Source organism: Neofelis nebulosa, chromosome X, assembly GCF_028018385.1.
Source record: "Neofelis nebulosa isolate mNeoNeb1 chromosome X, mNeoNeb1.pri, whole genome shotgun sequence".
Taxonomy (NCBI): Eukaryota; Metazoa; Chordata; class Mammalia; order Carnivora; family Felidae; genus Neofelis; species Neofelis nebulosa.
This window is the reverse complement of record NC_080800.1, coordinates 26637832-26659736: the sequence shown is the minus strand read 5'-3', so window position 1 is coordinate 26659736 and position 21905 is coordinate 26637832. Positions and strand designations below refer to the sequence as shown.

The following is a 21905-nucleotide window of genomic DNA, read 5'->3' as shown; positions in this document are numbered from 1 at the left end:
ATTACTTTTCATTTCAGTGATTTATTTGTTTTACAATTAGAAGATTGCACATCTTAATCCCCTTTGTTTCACCCATTTCCCCACCCACCTCCCTTGTGGCAACCAGCAGTTCTCTTTATTTAAGAGTGCTTTATTGTTTGTTTTGCTTTTTATAAATTTTTTTTTTCAACGTTTTTTTAATTTATTTTTGGGACAGAGAGAGACATAGCATGAACGGGGGAGGGGCAGAGAGAGAGGGAGACACAGAATCGGAAACAGGCTCCAGGCTCCGAGCCATCAGCCCAGAGCCTGACGCGGGGCTCGAACTCACGGACTGCGAGATCGTGACCTGGCTGAAGTCGGACGCTCAACCGACTGCGCCACCCAGGCGCCCCTGTTTTGCTTTTTAGATTCCATATGTAAGTGAAATCCTATGGTATTTGTCTTTCTTGGACTTACTTCACTTAGTAAAATACCTTCTAGGTCCCCATCCATGTTGTCTCAAATGGTAGGATACCTTTTTTTATTTTTTTTTATTTTTTATGTTTGAGTAGTATTCCACACACACACACACATACATACATACATACATACCATATCTTCTCCATTCATTCATCTCTGGATGGACACTTGGGTTGCTTCCATATCTTGGCTATTATAAAATTTTTTTTTTTTTCAATGTTTTCAATGTTTTTTATTTATTTTTGGGACAGAGAGACACAGAGCATGAACGGGGGAGGGGCAGAGAGAGAGGGAGACACAGAATTGGAAACAGGCTCCAGGCTCCGAGCTGTCAGCCCAGAGCCCGACGCGGGGCTCGAACTCACAGACGCGAGATCGTGACCTGGCTGAAGTCGGCCGCTTAACCGACTGCGCCACCCAGGCGCCCCTAGGCTATTATAAATCATGCTGCAGTAAACATAAGGGTGCATATCTTTTTGGATTAGTGTTTTCCATTTTCTTTGGGTAAGTGCCTGGTAGTGGAATTACTGTATTGTATACTATTTTTAGTTTTAATTTTTGGGGGGGGAGACTCCATACCGCTTTCCACAGTGGCTATGCCTGTTTACATTTCCACCAACAGTTCATGAAGTTTCCCTTTTCTCCACATCCTTGCCAGCTTTTGTTATTTCTTGTCTGTCTCTCTCTCTCTCTCTCTTTTTTTTTTTGAGAGCACCTGCGCTCTTTAGCAAGGGAGGGGCAGAGGGAGAGGGAGACTGAGAATCTTAACCAGGCTCCACATCAGCCCGGATCCTGATGTGGAGCTTGATCTCACCACCATGAGGTCATGACCTGACTGACCTGAAATCCAGAGTCAGATGCTTAACTGACTAATCCACCCAGGCACCCCTTGTCTTTTTGATGATAGCCTTTCTGGTAGGCGTGAAATGGTATCTCATTGTTATTTTGATTTGCATTTCCCTGATAATTGAGCATCTTTTCATGTGTCTGTTGGCCATTTGTATGTCATCTTTGGAAAAATGTCCATTTAGGTCTTCTGCCCATTTTTTAATCGGATTATTGTTATTATTATTTTTTTAATGTTTGTTTGTTTTTTGAGAGACAACATGAGCGGGGGAGGGGCAGAGGGAGAGGGAGTTACAGATTCCGAAATAGGCTCCAGGCTCTGAGCTGTGAGCACAGAGCCCAATGTGGGGCTTGAACTCACAAACCGCGAGATCATGACCTGAGCTGAAGTCAGATGTTTGAGCCATCCAGGTGCCCCTCAGATGGTTTTTTTGGTGTTCAGTTTTAGTTCTTTATGTATTTTGGATATTAGCCCCTTATCAGTTAATATCATTTGCAGATAACTTTTTCCATTCAGTAGGTTGCCTTTTCATTTTGTTGATGCTTTTCTTTTTTGGCAAAAGCTTTTCATTTTGGTGTAGCCCCGGTAGTTTAATTTTGCTTTTGTTTCCCTTGTCGGAGAGACATATCTAGAAACATGTTGCTAAGGCTGATGCCAGAGAAATTACTGCCTATGTTTTCTTCTAGGAGTTTTATATTTTCAGGTCTCACACTTTGGTCTTTAATCCCTTTTTTTTTTTTTTTTAATTTTTTTTTTTCACCGTTTTTTATTTATTTTTGGGACAGAGAGAGACAGAGCATGAACGGGGGAGGGGCAGAGAGAGAGGGAGACACAGAATCGGAAACAAGCTCCAGGCTCCGAGCCGTCAGCCCAGAGCCTGACGCGGGGCTCGAACTCACGGACCGCGAGATCGTGACCTGGCTGAAGTCGGACGCTTAACCGACTGCGCCACCCAGGCGCCCCTCTTTAATCCCTTTTGAATTTATTTTGGTGTATGGTGTAAGAAAGAGGTCCAGTGTCACTGTTTTACATGTAGCTGTCCAGTTTTCCCAGTACTGTTTAATTGAAGAGACTGTCCTTTCCCCATCATATAGCCTCCCTTGTCTCCTTTCTCATACATTAATTGGCTTTTTAAGTGTGGATTTATTTCTGTGCTCTCTGTTTCTTTGATCTATGTGTCTCTTTTTGTACCAGTACTATACTGTTTTGATTACTACATCTTTATAATATATCTTGAAATCTGGGATTGTAATACTCCAGCTTTGTTCTTTCTCAAGATTGTTTTGGCTATTCAAGGTCTTTTGTGGTTCCATATAGATTTTAGTAGTATTCTAGTTTTGTGAAAAATGCTCTTGGTATTTTCATAGGGATTGCAATGAATGTGGAGAACCCTTTGGGTAGTATGGATATTTTAGCAATGCTAATGATTGTAATCCATGAGCATGAAGTATCCTCCCATTTGTGTCATCTTGAGTTTCTTTCATTGGTGTTTTAGAGTGTTCAGAGTACAGATTTTTCACCTTCTTGGTTAGGTTTGTTCCTACGTATTTTTTTTTTTTTAATTTTTTTTTTCAACGTTTTATATTTATTTTTGGGACAGAGAGAGACAGAGCATGAACGGGGGAGGGGCAAAGAAAGAGGGAGACACAGAATCGGAAACAGGCTCCAGGCTCCGAGCCATCTGCCCAGAGCCTGACGCGGGGCTCGAACTCACGGACCGCGAGATCGTGACCTGGCTGAAGTCGGACGCTTAACCGACTGCGCCACCCAGGCGCCCCATGTTCCTACGTATTTTATTCTCTCTGATGCAATTGTTAATGGAATTGTTTTCTTAATTTCTCTTTCTGCTACTTCATTATTAGTGTAGAGAAATGCAACAGATTTCTGTGTACTTTATAGACTGCAATTTATTAAGTTCGTTTATCAATTCTATTTTTTTTTGGTGGAGTCTTTAGGGTTTTCTCTATATAGCACTATGTCATCTGCAAATCGTGAGTTTTACTTCTTCCCTACCAATTTGTTGCCTTTTTTTTTTTTTTTTTTTTTTTTTTTTTCCCCTCGTCTGGTTGCTCTGACTAGGGCTTCCAGTTCTATGTTGAGCAAAAGTGTTCAGTATGGACATCCTTGGCTTATTTCTGATCTTAGAGGAAAAGCTCTCACTTTTTTTTACCACTCACTATGCTGTTGTGGGCTTTTCATATATGGTTTTTATTACGTTGAGGTTGTTCTCTTTAAACCTACTTTGTTGGGAGTTTTATTGTGAATGGATGTTGTACTCTGTCACATGCTTTTTTTTTTTGTATCTCTTGACGTGATCATAAAGATTTTTATTCTTTCTCTTGATAACTGTGATGTATCACATTAAATTGTGAATATTGTACCATCCTTGCATCCCTGGAATATGATTTTTTTTTTTTTTTTTTAGTGTAATGTTGACCTTGGTTTGCTCATACTTGTTTAAGGATTTTTGCATCTTTTTGCTCTTGAGAGAGGGTGCAACTGAGTGAGGGGCAGAGATGTACTGGTGTTTTGTTCCAGATTTTTTCTTGTAATTGATTTCTGGTTTCATATTATTTTGGTCAGAAGAGATAGTTGATGTGTTTTCACTTTTCTTGAATTTACTAAGACTTGTTTTATGGCCTAACGTGATTTATTCTGGAAAACGTTCCGTGTGCACTTGAAAAGACTGTGTATTTCATTGTTTTTGGATAGAATGTTCTGTATATCTGTTAGGTCCATCTGGTTTAATGTGTCATTTAAAGCCACTCTCCTTTTAATTTTCTGTCTGAATGATCTGTCCATTGATGTATCTGGGTATTAAACTCCCCTACTGTTACTGTATTACAGTTGAGTTTCTTTCATTGGTGTTTTAGAGTGTCTGTTAATAATTGGTTTACATATTTTGGTGTTTCTGTGTCGGGTGCATAGATATGTACAATTGTTATATCATCTTGTTGTATTGTTCCCTTTATCTTTATGTAGTGTCTTTCTTTGTCTTTTGCTCCAGTCTTTGTTTTAAAATCTGTTTTGTCTGGTATAAGTATTGCTACCCTGGCTCTTCTTTTCACTTCTATTTGTATGATAAATGCTTTTCCATTCTTTCACTTTTATTCTGCATGTGCCTTTAGTTCTGAAGTCAGTCTCTTGTAAGACCATATGTGGATGGTCTTGTTCTTTGCTTTATTATTTTTTTTTAAAGTTTTTATTTATTTTTGAGACAGAGAGAGACAGAGCATGAGCAGGGGAGGGGCAGAGAGAGAGGGAGACACAGAATCTGAAGCAAGCTCCAGGCTCTGAGCTGTCAGCACAGAGCCTGACGTGGGGCTTGAACTCACAGACTGTGAGATCATGGCTTGAGCTGAAGTCGGATGCTTAACCGACTGAGCCACCCAGGTGCCCCTTTGCTTTATTTTTTAAACACTTTTTATTTATTTTTGAGAGAGAGAGAGAGAGAGAGAGAGAGAGAGACAGACAGACAGACATTGAGTGGGAGGAGGGGCAGAGAGAGCCGGGGACAGAGGATCCAAAGGGAGCTCTGCACTGACAGCAGAGAGCCTGATGTGGAGCTTAAACTCATGAAATGTGAGATCATGGCCTGAGCTGAAGTCGGAGGTTCAGCTGACTAAGCCGCTCAGGTGCTTCTGGTCTTGTTTTTTTTTTTTTTTTTTTATTCAAGTTACCCTATATCTTTTTTTTTTCTTTTGCCAGATTGCAGAACTTACACTTAGAAACATGGATAGCATCTCCCTCACTGGCAGGCAGGTTGGGGAAGGTAGGCAGGAACGGTAGGCCTAGGGTATTCTTTGCCCAGCTGAAGTGGAACCCCAGGGAAAGGGTCAGGTTCCCTCCATGCAGGTGTGGACCCTGAGACTTTCTCATTCAGGGAAACCCAGGACAGCAGGTGACTTAGCAAGCCGAGCAGCCAGGGGGCCGGGCCTGGGGGAAGGTGGCTAGAGTAGTCCTTTGCTGACATCCCCGGGGGAGCGTCATGGGCTGAGGGTTCCGCAGATTGGACATCACCGTGGCAGAGATGGACAGCGTGGCTGCTCATCATCCGTGCACTGTCCTCAGAGCTCTAGGCGTTGGCCACGCCGATGAACGGGCAGAAGACGGTGACCCGGGCGTACCACTGCACCTTGGGCACGAGGCTGCACGTGCTGAAGATAATGCCGAACGGGTTCATGTAGGCCGGCGTCAGGTCGTCCAAGGCCAGGTTACACTGGCTCTGTGGGGGCTTGTTCCCCGGCACTTTGTTCAGCCCCTGTGGGTCCAGCATACTGTTAGTAGATACCCACCCTGTATCTTTTTATTGGAGCTTTAGTCCATTTACATTTAACGTAATTATTGATCGGTATGTATTGTTTCCTCTGTGTCTAAGACTATTTATTATTTCACTGAGGCTTATGATCAAATACTTTTTTTTCTGTATTTTTGAATGATGTGTGATTTTGTGAGTTGGGTTATGGGAAGGGCCTCCCAGTCTTCAGTGAGCATTTTGAATTCTATTGAGAAGATAGAGCAGGTGACAAAAAGCCATATACCCCCTTTGCTGTTGGGCTTTGCAGTGTGGGTGTGGTGCTCCTTTGGGGGTTTGGAGATTTAAAAAATGCCTTTACTTTACCAGAGAGTAAATTAGATTCAGTATGGAGTCATATAAATTTTAAGACCTCTGGCTCTTAAAGAGCCTGAAACTCATTACATTTTAATGACTAGTATAAATGGGGAGCTACAGGGACCCCCGATAGTTTGCCGGGGATGCAAGTAAAGTTCCTGTTGCTTGCTTTTTAAAAAAATTTTAAATTTTTTAAATTTAAGGTTATTTGTTTTGAGTGAGTGAGAGAGGGAGGGAGGGAGGGAGAGACAGAGAGAGGGAGAGACAGAGAGAGAGAGAGAGAGAGAGAGAGAGAATCCCAAGCAGACTCCTCGCTGTCAGCACAGGGCCTGATGCAGAGCTCGAAATCATGAACTGTGAGATCATGACCTGAGTTGTAACCAAGAGCCAGCCGCTTAAGTGCCTGAGCTCCCCAGGCGTCCCCCAGCCTCGCTAGCTTTCTGTGAAGACAGAAACCTCACAGGAGCTGTGGCTGTCCTCCCTGCTGTTGCTGGCTCTCCCCTAGGCACTAGACGTGACTTAGTGGGAAGAGGTGCAGGGTGGCTGATGCAGTCAGGTGAACTTTCTGTTGGTATTGATTGAATGTAAACGTATTCCCTGAAATTTCAGGCAGTAAAGGAGTACGAACACTGCTTTCTGTTTCGTGACCTTTGATTTATCTACTATCATTTGCTCAGGCTGTCTTTAAACCTTTTATAATTGAAACCTCTTTGGTCTTCAGTTTTTTCAGGGTAGTGTCTGCAGCCTTTTCTCAAGCGTTTCACCGTGAATTGTTGTGTGTCAAACTGGACAAGGCATCTTAGTTGAAGTTTCAGCAATCGAAAAATGAGAGGTAAGGAGTGTATATATATCTTCATTTCGGTAGTTACTAGGGCCAAAAACCGTTCCGAAATCTAATCTGTACTGCTGTTAACACGTATTTACCCCATGCCCTCCCTCTCACCCCTTTGGGCATGGAAGAGCAAGGATGGAAAAATAAAAGATGGCCGGGAAACTTGACGTGTTTGGATTTGGGCCCTAAATCAGGCCCCTGAGAAGGTCTTTGTACATGTAATTTGTTACTAGAAAGCTCATCAGCAAAGGGAAGGGTAACTTAGCATATGGTTTTGAACTAAAGGGGCAAATCCCACCCAGGTCCCAGACCCTCGGTGACTGTGGCTGGAGCTGGTGGAGTTTCAGAGACCTGCCCTGCGGAGTAATTGAGTGTGCTGTGTGCACATGCCCATCTTCCACCTGCCTAGCTTTTGTGGTAATTGTTCTTTTCGGTCCATGCTCAGTAACAGAGTTGTGGAGATGATAAATCTCGTATACTGAACATGTACGGGTATAATTTTTTATATGGTTTTGTAGTTCTCTGAGCCACTGGTAGATCCGTTTCAAGAAAGACTGAATAATAATATCAGCTTTGATTTCCACCTAGTTTTTCCACATGACAGAGACTTTGCCACTGTTACAAAACATCTCTTTCCTAGTATAATAACATGTGTGGCTGTGTGTGTGAATTAAACGCCGGCCAAGATGTTGTGAGGCCGGTTGTGTGATTTTAGCTTTTTAGCAAGTTTTTAAAATCCCTGCAGCTTTCAGTCATCTTATATAAAACAAGGACATTATACTGAGGCTGGATTCAGGGTTTCTCACCTTTGGCACTATTGACGTTTGAGGCCAGGTAATTTGTTGTCGGGAGCTGTCTGTGGCCTGTAGGATGGTGAGCAGTATCCTTGGCTTCTGCCTACAAAATGCCAGAAGCGTCCCTCCCCAGTATGACAATTTAAATTGTCTCCGCACATTTCCAAATGTGCCTTTTGGGGCAAAAGCATCCCCAGTTGGGAACCAGTGGGTTACGCGACATCTAGAGTTCCTTCCAACTTTATATTTCTATTGTTTTTATTTCAAAAAAAATCCTATTCTTTGCAACCTAGTTTAAATGTCATCTCTTCCATGAAGATTTTTCCTTGTCTTACCTTGTTTCTTTATATGACTTAACCCCTCTCCTATACCTGTCACTGTGTTTCTTTGAGGGCATCAGTCTTTTGTACCTCTAACCTGACTGCTCAGATCTTGTTAAATGAATGAACAGTGGATTCGGGAGGATCATCAGGTTTGACATTGTTAAAGAAATGATTATAAACGATATTTTTGTTCATCTTTCATACCCTTCCAGTATGAAGTTCCCACGGTTTGTGATCTTGAATTTCTGGGTTTAGGGAACGGGTTACTTTTTTTTTTTTTTTTTTTTTTTTTTAATGTTTGTTTATTTTTGAGAGAGAGAGAGATAGCACGAGTGGGGGAGGGGCAGAAAGTGCAAAGGAATCACAGAATCTGAAACAGGTTCCAGGCTTCGAGCTGTCAGCCCAGAGCCTGACTCAGGGCTCACACTCGGGAAGGGCTGGATCATGACCTGAGCCGAATTCGGACACTCAACCGACTTACCCCCCAGGCGCCCCAGGAAATTGATTACTTTTTTTAACCTTTTTTTTTTTTTTTAATGTTTATTTATTGATTTTGAGAGAGAGTGTGTGCGTGCTCTTGCAGGGAAGGGGCTGGGGGTGGGAGGGGGAGAGAGAGAGAGAAAGAGAATGCATCCCGAGCAGGCTCGCCTCTGTCAACACAGGGCCAAGAAGGGGCTCAATCCCAGGAACCCGAGCTGAGATCAAGAGTCGGACGCGTAACCGACTGAGCCGCCCGGGCTCACCTTTTAAAAATCTTTTTAGGAGGCAGGAGCCCTCCAGTAGTACGTGAGGGAGCCACCCAGAACCCATTGAGGCTGCATTTGAGAAAGACAAAGTCACACAGAAATTCGTAACATCAAGAGTTGTTTCAGCTTTCATATGCACACGTGTCTCAGCTCCACGCCGAGTTGCTGCCATCTCTTCTCTCCCTCCCTCTCTGCTCTACCCCGCTGGTGTGTGCATGTGCTCTCAGAATAAACCTTTAAAACGTTAAGAAAATCGTCATCTGTTGAGATAAAAGTAAAATGGAAAGGTAGTAAATGTTTGTTGTTTTTTTACGTAGCCTAGAATACCTCCCCATGTTCTAAGTATTTCTCATAAGAACCCACAGTGGGGGCGGGGGGGAGGAAAACAACACAACACATTTTAATCATGATCTAATAATACATACCTACACCTCATACAAGACTTCTGAATCCAGATTTACCATTACTATGTATCAAGCACTCTGCTATTTTCTGTGACTTTTTTTTTCTTTCATACTTACCATCACCCAATAAATGTTATTATACGTTTCACTAATAGGCCACAACCTCCCTTTTGAAAAAGTGTGCTAAGTAATCTGTTTAAGTTATAAAATGTGGAGATGATCTGCCTCTGGCATGTGTTACTAGTCACTTGTCCTGTCTCTCTTTTTAAATAATGTTATTTGAGACTAAAGACCTTGGAGGGAGGGCCGGCAGGCCGAGAGAGCGGCACCTGGCTCTGGCCCTGAGCCCAAGCCCGTGGGACGGGAGGCGGCCCAGCTGTGGCCTCGGTCTCCGCTCCAGCCCCACCAGCATGGCCGGTGGGACCCTGCGGGCTAAGACCTGGAGCTGGGGCAAGGATGACCTCACGAAGGTGATGGTGACCGTGGAGAAAGTCTGGAGATGGGAGGAGTGCTGGGTCAACTGTAGGCCACACTTCCCTTTGTATCTTCAAGTTGAGTGCCAGTGGTGGATCTCCAGGAGGGGGAGCGACAGAGGGCAGGTGGTGGGGACAGAGAGATTCCAAGCCCTGGAGTGGCGGGGTAGGGGTGCCAGTCCCTTAGGGTGGCCCCCTCATCCTGCTGGGTCTCAGTGATGAAAACAGTAACCACAGTCTCCATTCGGAGACCTCCCTGCAAAAGGGCACTGAGTCCAGCCCATGGGACACCCACCAGCCCAGCCTCCCCGTGGCTCCTGCCCCACCACTTGAAGCGGCCCCAGAGCATGCTCAGCCCCCATGGCTGTGCCAAGAGACAGATCCTGGGGGCCTAACTGCAGGCGGCACCCATGCACTCCCATTGCTGACCAAGGAGGACCCTGTTCGAGAATTGCTAGAGGCTGAGCACTGCCCCCCCAGCTTACCCTGTTCCAGGATTGCTAGAGGCTGAACAACACCCCCCCGCCCCCCCCGCCAGCTTACCCTGTCTTTGAGTCAGTGCCACCTGTCCCCAGGGGAGCCCTGGGTGACACAGACACAGGGCATCCCCTACCCCAAGCACATCTGCCCAAATGCCCCCAAGCCCTGAGAAGCTGGCCTGTCCTATCGACCAGGAGCCCTTTGGCTTTTTACAAATAAAGACTCTTTGTTTAAAAAACCGAAAACAAAAAATTTAAAACACCTCAACCAGAGCAAATTAGATTTCCAATTAATTTAAAATCCTGTATTTAATCATTTACACTAAGTATTTAGTGTGCATAAGGCACTGTAACTAAAAGAGCATGTTTGATTTTTCTTAAGATTTACAGTGCTGAACCCTAGAGGACGATGAAAAGTTAACACACATTATTTCAGGTGCAAATAGGGTGATGCACACTGAACTTGTTGGGCATTTAGGAAGGGGAGAGAGCTATGGTGATTAAGGTTGAGAAAGTTCACGTGAATGTGGGGTGGATTTTGTGTTCTATCAGGTTTGAAAAAGCCATTACATATGGAAGAAGCAGCATTCATGTAGGTGCCTGGGATTTCTGCTCCTACTTGAAGTTCATTTTTGGGGTAATGTTTAAGATAAAGGAATTGAGAAATTAAAAAACAAGAAAAATGTAGTTACATTAAATTTTTTTTTTTTTTTGAGAGACAGAGCACGAGTGGGTGAGGGGCAGAGAGAGAGGGAGACACAGAATCCGAGGCAGGCTTCAGACTCTGAGCTGTCAGCACAGAGCCCGACATGGGGCTCGAACCCACGAACCGTGAGATCATGACCTGAGCTGAAGTCGGATACTTAACCCACTGAGCCACCCAGGTGCCCCAGAAGAATATGGTTAAGTACTAAAAATATACAGTATAAACAGGGTGTGTTATTTTAGCTCTCCTGTGGTCATAAAATGAGGTTCAGTCAGGAGATTAAGTAGAGACTTGTATCCATGATACCTCTTACAGAACCCGGTGTTTACCCCCAAATGGTAAAGTTAACATTGGATTATCAGGTTTACCGGGATGAAGATACAGTAGCCCCCCTTTTATCCACAGGGAACATGTTCCAAGTCCCCCAATGGATGCTTGAAACCATGGATAGTACCGAACTCTATGTAAATTATGGTTTTTTCTCTACATATCTATGATAAAGTTTATGAAGTAGACACAGGAAGAGATGAGCTATAATAAATGAGAACATTTATGACAGTGTACCATAATAAAAGTTAGGTGAATGTGGCATCTTAAAATATTTGATAGTATTCATCCCTATTTTTGTGATGATGTGAGATGATAAAATGCCTACGTGATGAGCTACAGTGAGACGAAAGGCGTAGACGTTGTGACATAGTGTTAGGCTGCTCTTGACCTTCTCATGGTAAGTTGGAAGGTGAATCATCTGCTTCTGGACTGCAGTTGACCATGGGTAACTGAAAGCGCAGGAAATGAAACCATGTGTGAGAGGGGACTACTGTAGTTTCTGAATGATGGGGAGAGAGAATGCTCATCTGTCAAAAGAAGCCTGTAAGGTTACTCTTCTTTGTATAAATTGCCCTTTGGGGAACAGAAATAGTTTGTATTATAGTCCACGTTAAAAAAAATTGTTTAAAGTTTATTTGTGGTGAGCGAGAGAGAGCAGAGGAAGGTGGGGAGGGAGGGAGAGAGAATTTGAAGCAGGCTCAGCTCAGAGCCTGACACGGGACTCAAACTCAAAAACCGTGAGATCGTGACCTGAGCTGAGATCAAGAGTTGGACACTCAACCGACTGAGCCACTCAGGCGCCCCTGTAGTCCACATGTTTTATGAAGGTATTTACTATTTTGACCACACGGTTTAAAGTTTCATACATAGCTTGTGAGGTCTGGGCTTCCTCCTATCTTCTGTGATGAATGGGGGGTCAGGATGGTAAGTCACAACCAGGCGTGCTACAAAAGCCTTAAGAAAACAAGTGGTGGATTATTTTCTTGTTTTCCTGAACTGCTGCTCTCTCGGAATAACGTAGAATTAACGTGGGAGAGATTTGTGACCTGACAAAAAGGACAGTGATTCAGCCTGTGAGGATACTTGGGAAAGAACCACCTGGCTTCACAGTGTGGTCTGGCATCCCGTCTGCTGTCACCTTAAGGCCCCAGAAGTCTGTGGGGTTCTGTCGTTTTTGCATACTGAGTCGGGAAGTCAGCACAAGGATAACTATCTCCTCGTTTCGTCACCTTTACAGACTACTGAAAAGAAGGTGCTTTTCGAGCTGGAGATGTGAATAAGACTGCCGTGCCAGAGCTTATAAATCATCTTCAGGTAAATTTTTGTTTAATTAAGTAGATTTTTGGTTTTGTACAGTTTTAGTTTTACAGAAAAACGGAGACGGTAATACACAGAGTTCCTGTCTACTCAGCACCCGGTTTCTTCTAATTAATGAATAGATTACATTAGCAACGGTACATTTATTACAGTTAATTAACCAATATCGAAACATTGTTATTAACTCCACAGTTTATTCAGATTTCTCTGGTTTTTATCTAATGTGTTTTTTCTGTTTTAGGGTCCCCCCCCCCCCCCCCCGGGACACCACATCACGTGTGGTCACCATGTCTCCTTAGGCTCCCCTTGCTGTGACAGTTTCTCAGACTTTCACTGTTTTGATGACCTTGTCAGTTTTGAAGAGAACCGATCAGGTATTTTGTAGAATATCTTTTAGTCAGGATTTGTTTCCTGTTCTTCTCATTATTTAGATTGGTGTTGTGGGTTTGGGGGAGGAAGACCACAGAGGTAAAGTGCCATTCTTCTATTCTTAGCACATCAGGAGTGTCTGCTTCAATATGACTTGTCACTGTTCATGTTCACTTTGGTCACCTGGCTAAGGTTTATGTCAGGGTTCTCCACTGTAGTGTTACTTTTCTTTCTTTTTTTTAAATTCTTTCCCGCACTGTGTTGTTTGGAACGAAGTCACCGTGTGGTCCCCGCTTGAGTGGGAAGTTAAGGTCCATCTCCTGAGGGTGTTCTGCATAAATTATTGGGAAGTCTTCTGCATGGAAGACTGTCCCCTCTCCCCCATTTAGTTGTTCATTTAGTCACTTATTTATATCAGCATGGGTTCATGGATAATTATTTTATACTTTGGATCATAATCCATTGCTACTTTATTTTGTTGTTTAGCTTTTTCTAGCTTTGGCCATTGATGAACTCTTTTGGATGGTCCCTGTGTCACTTTAACATGCCTCCACGGTGATGGGGGGGAGGGGTTGTGCCTTTTGAGCACTTCGTAAGTTTCTATCATTATAACATACTCCGGGCTTATCCTGTGTATCTCCCTTCCAGTTCTAGAATCAGCCATTTCTCCACAAAGCCCTGGTTCCTTTTATTAGAGAATGCTATTAGAAATCGAGATCTGATGGGACTGGGTGGCTCAGTTGGTTGAGTGACTGACTTCAGCTCAGGTCATGATCTCATGGTGTGTGAGTTCGAGCCCCACATCGGGCTCTGTGCTGACAGCTCGGAGCCTGGAGGCTGCTTCGGATTCTGTCTCTCCCTCTCCGCCCCTCCCCCGCTAGCTCGCACGTGCTCTCCGTCTCTCTCTCTGAAAGAACAAATAAACATTAAAAAAAAATAAAGATCTGAGTACTAGGTGTGCTCATTGCCTTTTCGGGGTGTTGGTGCTTCTGGACTCTGCTAGCTGAAATCCCATATATAGACTATATATTTATGCATGTCTATAAACGTTTCTTTATGTCTGTTTTTGTATATCTGTGTTAGTATTAAGCTGTTAAGCTAAACATGAGTTGCTACTGATGTCTCCAACCTAATCCATTGCTACATGGATCCTACTAGTCTTCTCCTGTTGCTTGTCTGTGACCTCCCACTTCTAACAGTGAGACCTGGCTCCCAACGTTCACCATCCATGTACTTAATTGTTCTCTCCTAGTATACGTGTATAGATGTATATCAGTTTTGTTAACCTCTACCCCCATAAGAAGCAATTTTATCAACTAGAGTACAGTGCTTATGTACAGTTCCTCTTGCCTTGACTTTACTCTCAGAGGTGCCGCTCCTTTCCAACGTTATTTAGGTCAGCACCTTTCCCCTCTACCACCTGCAGTGATATTGTTTCATACATTGGTAATACAATTAGGTTACATCATATGGTCTCCGTTCCTTCCTGGGATCCCTTGACCTGTTTTAAAATTTGCATACTTTAAGGTTCACTCTTTGTGTTATCAGGTTCTGTGGGTTTTGACAAGTGCATAAATGTCATGTATCTACCATTAGAGTATTATACAGAATAATTTCACCACCCTTAAAATTGTCTCTGCTTCACTTGTGGACCCTTCCTCCCCACAGACCTCTGGCATTCACTGATCTTTTTACTGACTCTGTAGTTTTGTCTTTTCCAGAATGTTCTTGAGATATTTTTAAAGTCATTTTATGAAGGAAATCTCTGATTTTTCTAAGCTAGATACTGTTTTTTTTTTCCTATAACCAACTCAGTATTCCTAAACGAACAAACTATTTCTAATAAGAATCAAGGCTTTCCCATTTCTTTTTTCATATACCACTGCGTAACATCATTTCATTTTAGTTTTTAATATCCTGCTTCTTTGGGGCACTTGGCTGTCTTAGTTGGTGGAGAGTGCGGTTCTTGATTTTGGGATCATGAGTTCAGGCCCCATGTTGGGCGTATAGCTTACTTAAAAAAACAAATAATTATACCCTACTTTTTGGTTACCAGACTCAGAATTGGGAGGAGATCCCAGGTACCTTCATTTGTGTTTTTGTTGAGGAGGCTGGTGGGGGAAGGCAGGAGTGACATGTATGATAGATCCTGTATAGGGGACAGCTGGCAAACAGATGTTCACTTGGGAGGAGGTGTTAAGTTCAGTTAAAAGTGAATCTGCTTCTTTTTGCATCCGGGGGACTATATTTAACATGAAAATGCTCTTGAATCTTTTAACATGAATATTATATTGATCCATCATATATATATATTTTTTTTTTTTTAATTTTTTTTTTTCAACTTTTTTTTATTTATTTTTAGGACAGAGAGAGAGACAGAGCATGAACGGGGGAGGGGCAGAGAGAGAGGGAGACACAGAATCGGAAACAGGCTCCAGGCTCCGAGCCATCAGCCCAGAGCCTGACGCGGGGCTCGAACTCACGGACCGCGAGATCGTGACCTGGCTGAAGTCGGACGCTTAACCGACTGCGCCACCCAGGCGCCCCTGATCCATCATATATATTTTTTGAGAATAGAATATGAGATAGATGCAGTGAAAATGTGACTATTTCAAAACGTTTTTCCCTCTAATCAGAATCCTGTGACACGATTATAAGTTATTTGGAAGGCCTCATGTAGGGGAAATAACAACTATCATGTTCCTGTCCCTCCCTTGTTAATTGGTTACACCTTTACATACATGCATGAAAAGTCCCGAAATTGGAACCCTTACCTGTACCAGTAAAAGATGCTTTTTATGTTTCACTGTTCAGGCCACTTCTTGTTGCTGTTTACCTCAAAGAATTTATCTACTACAAAAAACTCTTCTATTTTATTTTATTTTATTTTTTTCATTTTATTTTTAATTTTTTAAAATTTACATCCAAATTAGTTAGCATATATATATGTGCAACAATAATTTCAGGAGGAGATTCCTTAGTGCCCTTACCCATTTAGCCCATCCCCCCTCCCACAACCCCTCCAGGAACCCTCAGTTTGTTCTCCATATTTATGAGTCTCTTCTGTTTTGTCCCCCTCCCTGTTTTTATATTATTTTTGTCTCCCTTCCCTTATGTTCATCTGAAAAAACTCTTCTACTTTATAATCAGGTTTTGGTTTGAACTTTAAACTGTCTTGGGGCACCTGGGTGGCTCAGTTGGTTAAGCGGCTGACTTCGGCTCCGGTCATGATCTTGCAGTCTGTAGTTCGAGCCCTGAGTTGGGCTCTGTGCTGACAGCTCAGAGCCTGGAGCCTGCTTTGGATTCTGTGTCTGCCCCCCCCCCCCCCCCCGCCCCTCCCCTACTCGTGCTCTGTCTCGCTCTGTCTCTCAAAAATAAACACATGTTAAAAATAAATAAACAAACTGTCTTTAAGAGTTTTGACATCATCAGGGTCGCCTGGGTGGCTCAGTCGGTTGAGCGTCCGACTTCAGCCGAGGTCATGATCTCACACTCCTTGAGTTCAAGCCCTGCATCGGGCTCTGCACTGACAGCTCAGAGCCTGGAGCCTGCTTCAGATTCTGTGTCTCCCCCTCTCTCTCTGCCCCTCCCCTGCTTATGCTCTGTCTCTCTCTGTCTCAAAAAGCAATAAAAACATTTTTTTTTAATTTTTTTTTAACGTTTATTTATTTTTGAGACAGAGGGAGACAGAGCGTGAACAGGGGAGGGTCAGAGAGAGAGGGAGACACAGAATCTGAAACAGGCTCCAGGCTCTGAGCCGTCAGCACAGAGCCTGACGCGGGGCTCGAACTCACAGACCGTGAGATCATGACCTGAGCCGAAGTCGGACGCCTAACCGACTGAGCCACCCAGGCGCCCCAAAAACATTTTTAAAAACTAAAAAAAAATAAAAGAGTTTTGACATCATCAGAGTTTTGACATCATTGTCTTAACCACGTACCCGGAAATAAAGGAGATTTTAAGTCCTCATTGACTTGAGGTAGAAGGAAAATGATGTTTAAGTTTGTATCCCAGCTTTGCTGCTTATTAACTCTGTGACTGACTACAGGCAAATTATTTACCCTCTCTGCACCTCCTATTTCCTCGTTTTCAAATTTGTGGGTGATATCGTGGCCTCTCCCGTGGGATAAGGGGGATTAAATGAGACAAAGCACTTAGCACAGTGCCTGGTACATACATAGGGCTCAGTAAGTATCATCAGAAGCCAAAACCTCCGAAGCAGCAAGAAATGGATGAAAGTTCCAAAGTTTTATACTAGTATATGTATTTTTGTTCACTGGTTATTAGCTGGGCCAGACTAATCAGAAAAATGAATGATGCCTTTACTTATAAGTCCTCCCAAGACCAGACTAACTTTTCTTCAATCCTCCGAAGTTGTCACGTCACCAAACTTAACATGCTAGCAGTAGGTGTCAGCCTGAGATGCTTTTGCCTTTCTAAAGAAGCCTGGGGTGTTTCTGGCAATTTCGCAAGAGGGGCCAGGATGCTAACCACCTTACGATACATCAGATAGGCTTGCACGATGAAGAATTCTTGTGCCCCACATTACTGTCTCAGCAGCCTACTGTTGAGACACAGTAGCCTGGACTTCCACGGTACTGGCTTTGCACCTTTTATGGAACACATTGCGGGTAACAGCAAAGTCGGGCCTCTGACTTGGGGACGCCCTAGGGAGCGTGCCGAGTAGGCAGGCTGGAAAGTATGTGTCTCCTCCATGCTGCACTTTTAGCCACTTGATACTGTTCCAGCTTCTCATTTTTTCTGAGGAAAGCTGGATAGCCAGATTGTCACGTAGAATTTCTCTATGTGAAAGTGTGTTTGGGGCACCTGGCTGGCTCGGTCGGTGGAACATGACACTCTTGATCTCGGGGTTGTGGGTTTGAGCCCCATGTTGAATGTAGAGATTACTTAAAGAGATAAAACGTCTTTTTTAAAAAATACGACTCAACTTTTTTTTTTGCTTTTTTTCTTTAACACTTCTGAGGTCAGACCAAGCAGATCAGCGGGCTGGGTTGGCCTACAGACCATTGGTTTATAACCTCTGCTATAATTCTTTTAGGAAGTGAGCTACAATGTGGCAGAAGTAAACACTCAGACCCGGAACCGCACTACCCTGCATACTTGGCGATCTCAGAGAAGGCTGTGGACACGAGGCACTAGGTGTGAGCTCGTTTTCTAGAGTGTGGAGAACGGCAGCATCCGAGCAGAGCTCTGGGGGAGCTTTCCCGCCGGGGGGAATAATTCTGTTGGGGGAAATCCCAGTAGCTGCTTTTGGAGGAACAGAACCCACTGCGCCTTGGTGCCCACGTTCCTGAATGCAGGGGGCAGGGTAGCCTCCCCACTGAAGGAAACCTCAGAGTGGTTCCACTGCTAAGCATAGCGTCAGAGCCCAGCCCCCGACCCCACCTCCACCCTGCCCTCAGAAATTGGGAGCCCCGGCAAAGCCGACAGACAAGAAAGGCTTCACGTTGCAGAACCTCTTGGTTTATCTGGCTTTGGAACCCTGTGACGATCGTGGGGTTGTGCCTCCAGTGTTTCTTTTTTGATCTAGGGTTACCGCCTGCACAGTTCCACAGTCCACAGCTGTGGCCATCTGTGCTTTAGTGGGCGGTGGTGGGGTTTCAAGGGTGTCCCAGGAGTTAGGTCACAGCCTAGCCTAGCCAGTACAGTTCACATACTGCCGGAGTCCTCTGGTTGGTTTCAGATCATCACTCACCACTTTCGAATTGTATAAAGAGTAGCAGCCCATTAAAGCGTTGTTAAGAAACAAAGTCCGTATGTATTTTGCATGGTCGTTGCACATGTTGATAATATATGGACAAGAATAGACGGTGTGTTTTGATGAGCGTCGTATTGAAATCTATAATATGCTATATGGCAGTGTTTCATTTTAGTTGCGTTCTGTGGGATTAAATGCAAAAATGTAGTGTAGTGCTTCACTTTGTTTTTTAGGAAAAGAGGCTCATCTTACTGGCTAGAATATTTTCTGTGTGTAAACTATCTGTCTTAGCCTCCCAGTGAGCAGAAAGGAAATTGCTTTTTTTTTTTTAAAAGAAGTCTTGTAACATTTTCTGATTATCAGGAAATTATTAAGTTTGAGAGTGCTGTATATTGTGAAACACTTAATGACGATCCATGTCAGTCAGTGCTTACTAACTGTGAATGAGTGTTTGTATAGGGCAGAGTGCTGTCCAGTGTTCAGATTATGTACATAATCCCTTTAAGCGCAGACGTTTTTACCAGTTTAGGCTCATCTTTGTGAAAAGCAGGTCTCCTGTTAATCATCTTTTCCGGTGGTAGCCGTCTTTGTGGGTATGTAAGTTGTTGGCTTTGATTTGAAAGATGCCTTTCAGTGTGTTTTTCCAAGGCGAGTACAGTAATTGTAACCTTTAAAAAAGGGCCAGTTTTTCCCTTTTAGCTCTGCTTCTCGTGTGTCCCCAAACAGCTTATTTATATCAGGATTCTTTCCTCCCCTCCCAGCCCTACCCCCCACACCGATAACCACCTAATTGGTTGATAAGCTGGTGGGGTTTCTTGTTTTTTGTTTTCCCGGTCAAAGGCGCTCATCCTCACCCTGCTGGCAGTGTCCTTGATACCTGACCCTGGGGAGGACACAGCCTTTGGAGAAGGCAGGCTTGGATTTGAGTCGTGATTCTGCCATAGGCCCGTCCTTTGAGTTTGTTTTCTTACTTGTAGACTCCAGATCATCAGAGCTGCCTTTTAGGGCACACGGGTTCCGTCTTGGGTGTCTGACGTTCCGTCTTGGGTGTCTGACGGCAGTAGCGGTGAAATGAACGGGAGCTTTGGCTTCCGTAGCGCCTGAGGTTCTAAAGGCGGAGGGAGCCGGCGGGGAGCCGGCGGCTCCAGAGACGAGAAGAGGAGCGAACCTAAGCCCTTCGCACCCGGAGCCTCTTTGTTTTGGGGGACCCTTGGCTGCTTTTTCACAAAAAGTCAACTGTATTATCCTTACGTTTTAAACCCTTGACATTAGGGTTGAGAAGTGAATAAAACTGGTTTTTGGAGCCACTGGGACAGCTTGAGTTAAGCTTTTGGGCGCTTCAAGAGAAAGCTCTTTAGCGTTGACAGTTAAGTAGCCATCAGGTGTTCTGAATGTGGTTAGCCCCTCGAGTCTCGAAGTGTCATTTCCTGTGGGAAAGTTGTCATTATCTCTGTAAATCAAAGTGGATCTGATTACTAAAGTCATTCCTACCTTTAAATTCAATGAATTCTACTTTTCTTTTCTATTTGACCTTACAGAGACTCATTGAACACCTGGTCTCTGCCAGGCCCTGTCCCTAATTGATTGATTGTCTACCGTCAGAGGAGATACTGAATTCTAGAATCAAAGAGTTGTACCTGGTAGCCTTTTATTTATTTATTTTAGAAAGAGAACAGGAGCAGGGGGAGGGGCAGAGGGAGAGAGAGGCCGGGGGTGGGGGGGAGTGCGGTGGGGGGAGAATCTTTTTTTTTTTAATTTTTTTTTTTTTCAACGTTTTTTTTTTTATTTATTTTTGGGACAGAGAGAGACAGAGCATGAACGGGGGAGGGGCACAGAGAGAGGGAGACACAGAATCGGAAACAGGCTCCAGGCTCCGAGCCATCAGCCCAGAGCCTGACGTGGGGCTCGAACTCACCGCGAGATCGTGACCTGGCTGAAGTCGGACGCTTAACCGACTGCGCCACCCAGGCGCCCCAGGTGGGGGGAGAATCTTAAGCAGGTTGCATGCTCATTGCAGAGCCCCACACGGGGCTCAATCCCATGACCCTGGGATCATGACCTGAGGTGAAATCAAGAGTCAGATGCTTAGCCGACTGAGCCCCACAGGCGCTTCCATGTTAGTCTTTTAATCGAATGAAAATCGTAAAGCCTTAGAGGTGTGCTGTCTAGTAAGGTAGCCGCCGGTAACTGGCGGTAACTGCTGAGCACTTGAAATGTGGCCGTTCCGAACTGGGATATGCTGTTAGTATAAATTACACACTGGAGTTCAAGGACTTAGTTTGAGAGACATAAGTAAAATAGCTCATCGGTGATTTCTATATTGATCGTATGTAAAAACAGTACTATTTCTGGTGTATCCGGTTTAATAAAATCTATTAAAATGTCACCTGTTTGTTTTTCCTTCACACGGCTACTAGAACACTTAACTTGCATTATAATTTTATTAGACACTGCTGTCTTACAGCCTCAGTGATTGGGCAGAGTTAACTCATCTAGTTAGGACTCCTGTGGCTAATGCAAATTACAGATTATCTTACTGTGAAAAAGGCAAATAATGTTTGTTTTGATCACAATGTAGGTAATTCAAACAGGTTTGAATTAACACCCAGGACTTTGAAATGTTTATTTTAAATTAAGCCTAGGTTGTTAATCTGGGGGAATAATTTAGCATTTCAAATTTGAGATATTTTAAAAGTGAAAAGCTAGAAATACATACCCACTGGTGGAGTGACTTAACCTAGTTTTCCTTTTTCCTAAGCATTGACAGATTGTTCTACATCAGTGGTCCCTGAGGGCCCCAGTATTTTATTGGGGGTGTGTGCAGGAGGTAGGGGGCAAGAGTCATCTCTATGTGTAGATTGGTTTGCTACATACAGTAAGAGTGACTCTTCATTATTTAACAGACACTTGAGCAAGTACTCCGTCAGGCTGTGGGAGTGCGTGGGCGAACAAGGCACAGCCCCTGAATATAACTACAGACTTTCTGTCTGTTGTTCTGTTTTGTTTTGACTTTTTATTTGGAAATGATTCCAAAAGTACAGCGGTTGCAAGAATAAAAATTATGCAAAGAAGACTTTATATCCTTTGTCCATATTCACCTCTCATTAACATTTGTCCCTGTTTGCTTTATTTGTTCCCTCTCTCTGTGCATGTGTGTTTGTGTACGTGCGTGCGTGTACACATGGTGTATGGATTCTTCCTGAATTGTTTGAGAGTAAGTTGTCATGCCCTTTACCCCTAAATATTTCATTGCCTAATTCCTAAAACTCATCACCTGTCATCTCCATTTCAATTTTGTCAACAGATTGTTTTCTAACACTTTCCCCACCTCGTATGGGATCCAGTGTAGGATCAGTTATTAGGTCTAGTTGTCATGTACTCTGTCTCCTTTAATCTGTGATACTTGTCTTGCCTTTTTCTTTTATGACATTGAAATTTTTCAGATGACATCCTCACCCTGTCCCCACCCCTCTTTTTTTTTTTTTTTTTTTTTTTTTAAATAATAGAACATTT

General features: G+C 43.6%; 1 protein-coding gene and 2 pseudogenes across 7 annotated transcripts in view; 2 read left to right on the top strand and 1 right to left on the bottom strand.

The window, feature by feature from the left end:
• The window catches only part of TAB3 (TGF-beta activated kinase 1 (MAP3K7) binding protein 3), a 91955-nt gene that overhangs the window by 25760 nt on the left and 44290 nt on the right, over positions 1-21905 (top strand). For 2 of the 7 annotated variants that reach the window (XM_058714180.1, XM_058714174.1), the window contains exons 1-2: positions 6623-6732; positions 12225-12301. The exons of 1 other annotated variant lie outside the window; for it this stretch is intronic. The gene's annotated coding sequence lies outside the window, so the exon portion shown is untranslated. Of the gene's footprint in view, positions 1-6622; positions 6733-10673; positions 10854-12224; positions 12302-12554; positions 12679-21905 lie in introns of those variants that run through there. 4 more of the 7 variants (XM_058714177.1, XM_058714176.1, XM_058714178.1 and 1 more) reach the window with 4 other exon arrangements.
• LOC131502041 (PAT complex subunit Asterix-like) lies at positions 5195-7749 on the bottom strand (annotated as a pseudogene).
• LOC131502934 (B-cell CLL/lymphoma 7 protein family member C-like) lies at positions 6639-10667 on the top strand (annotated as a pseudogene).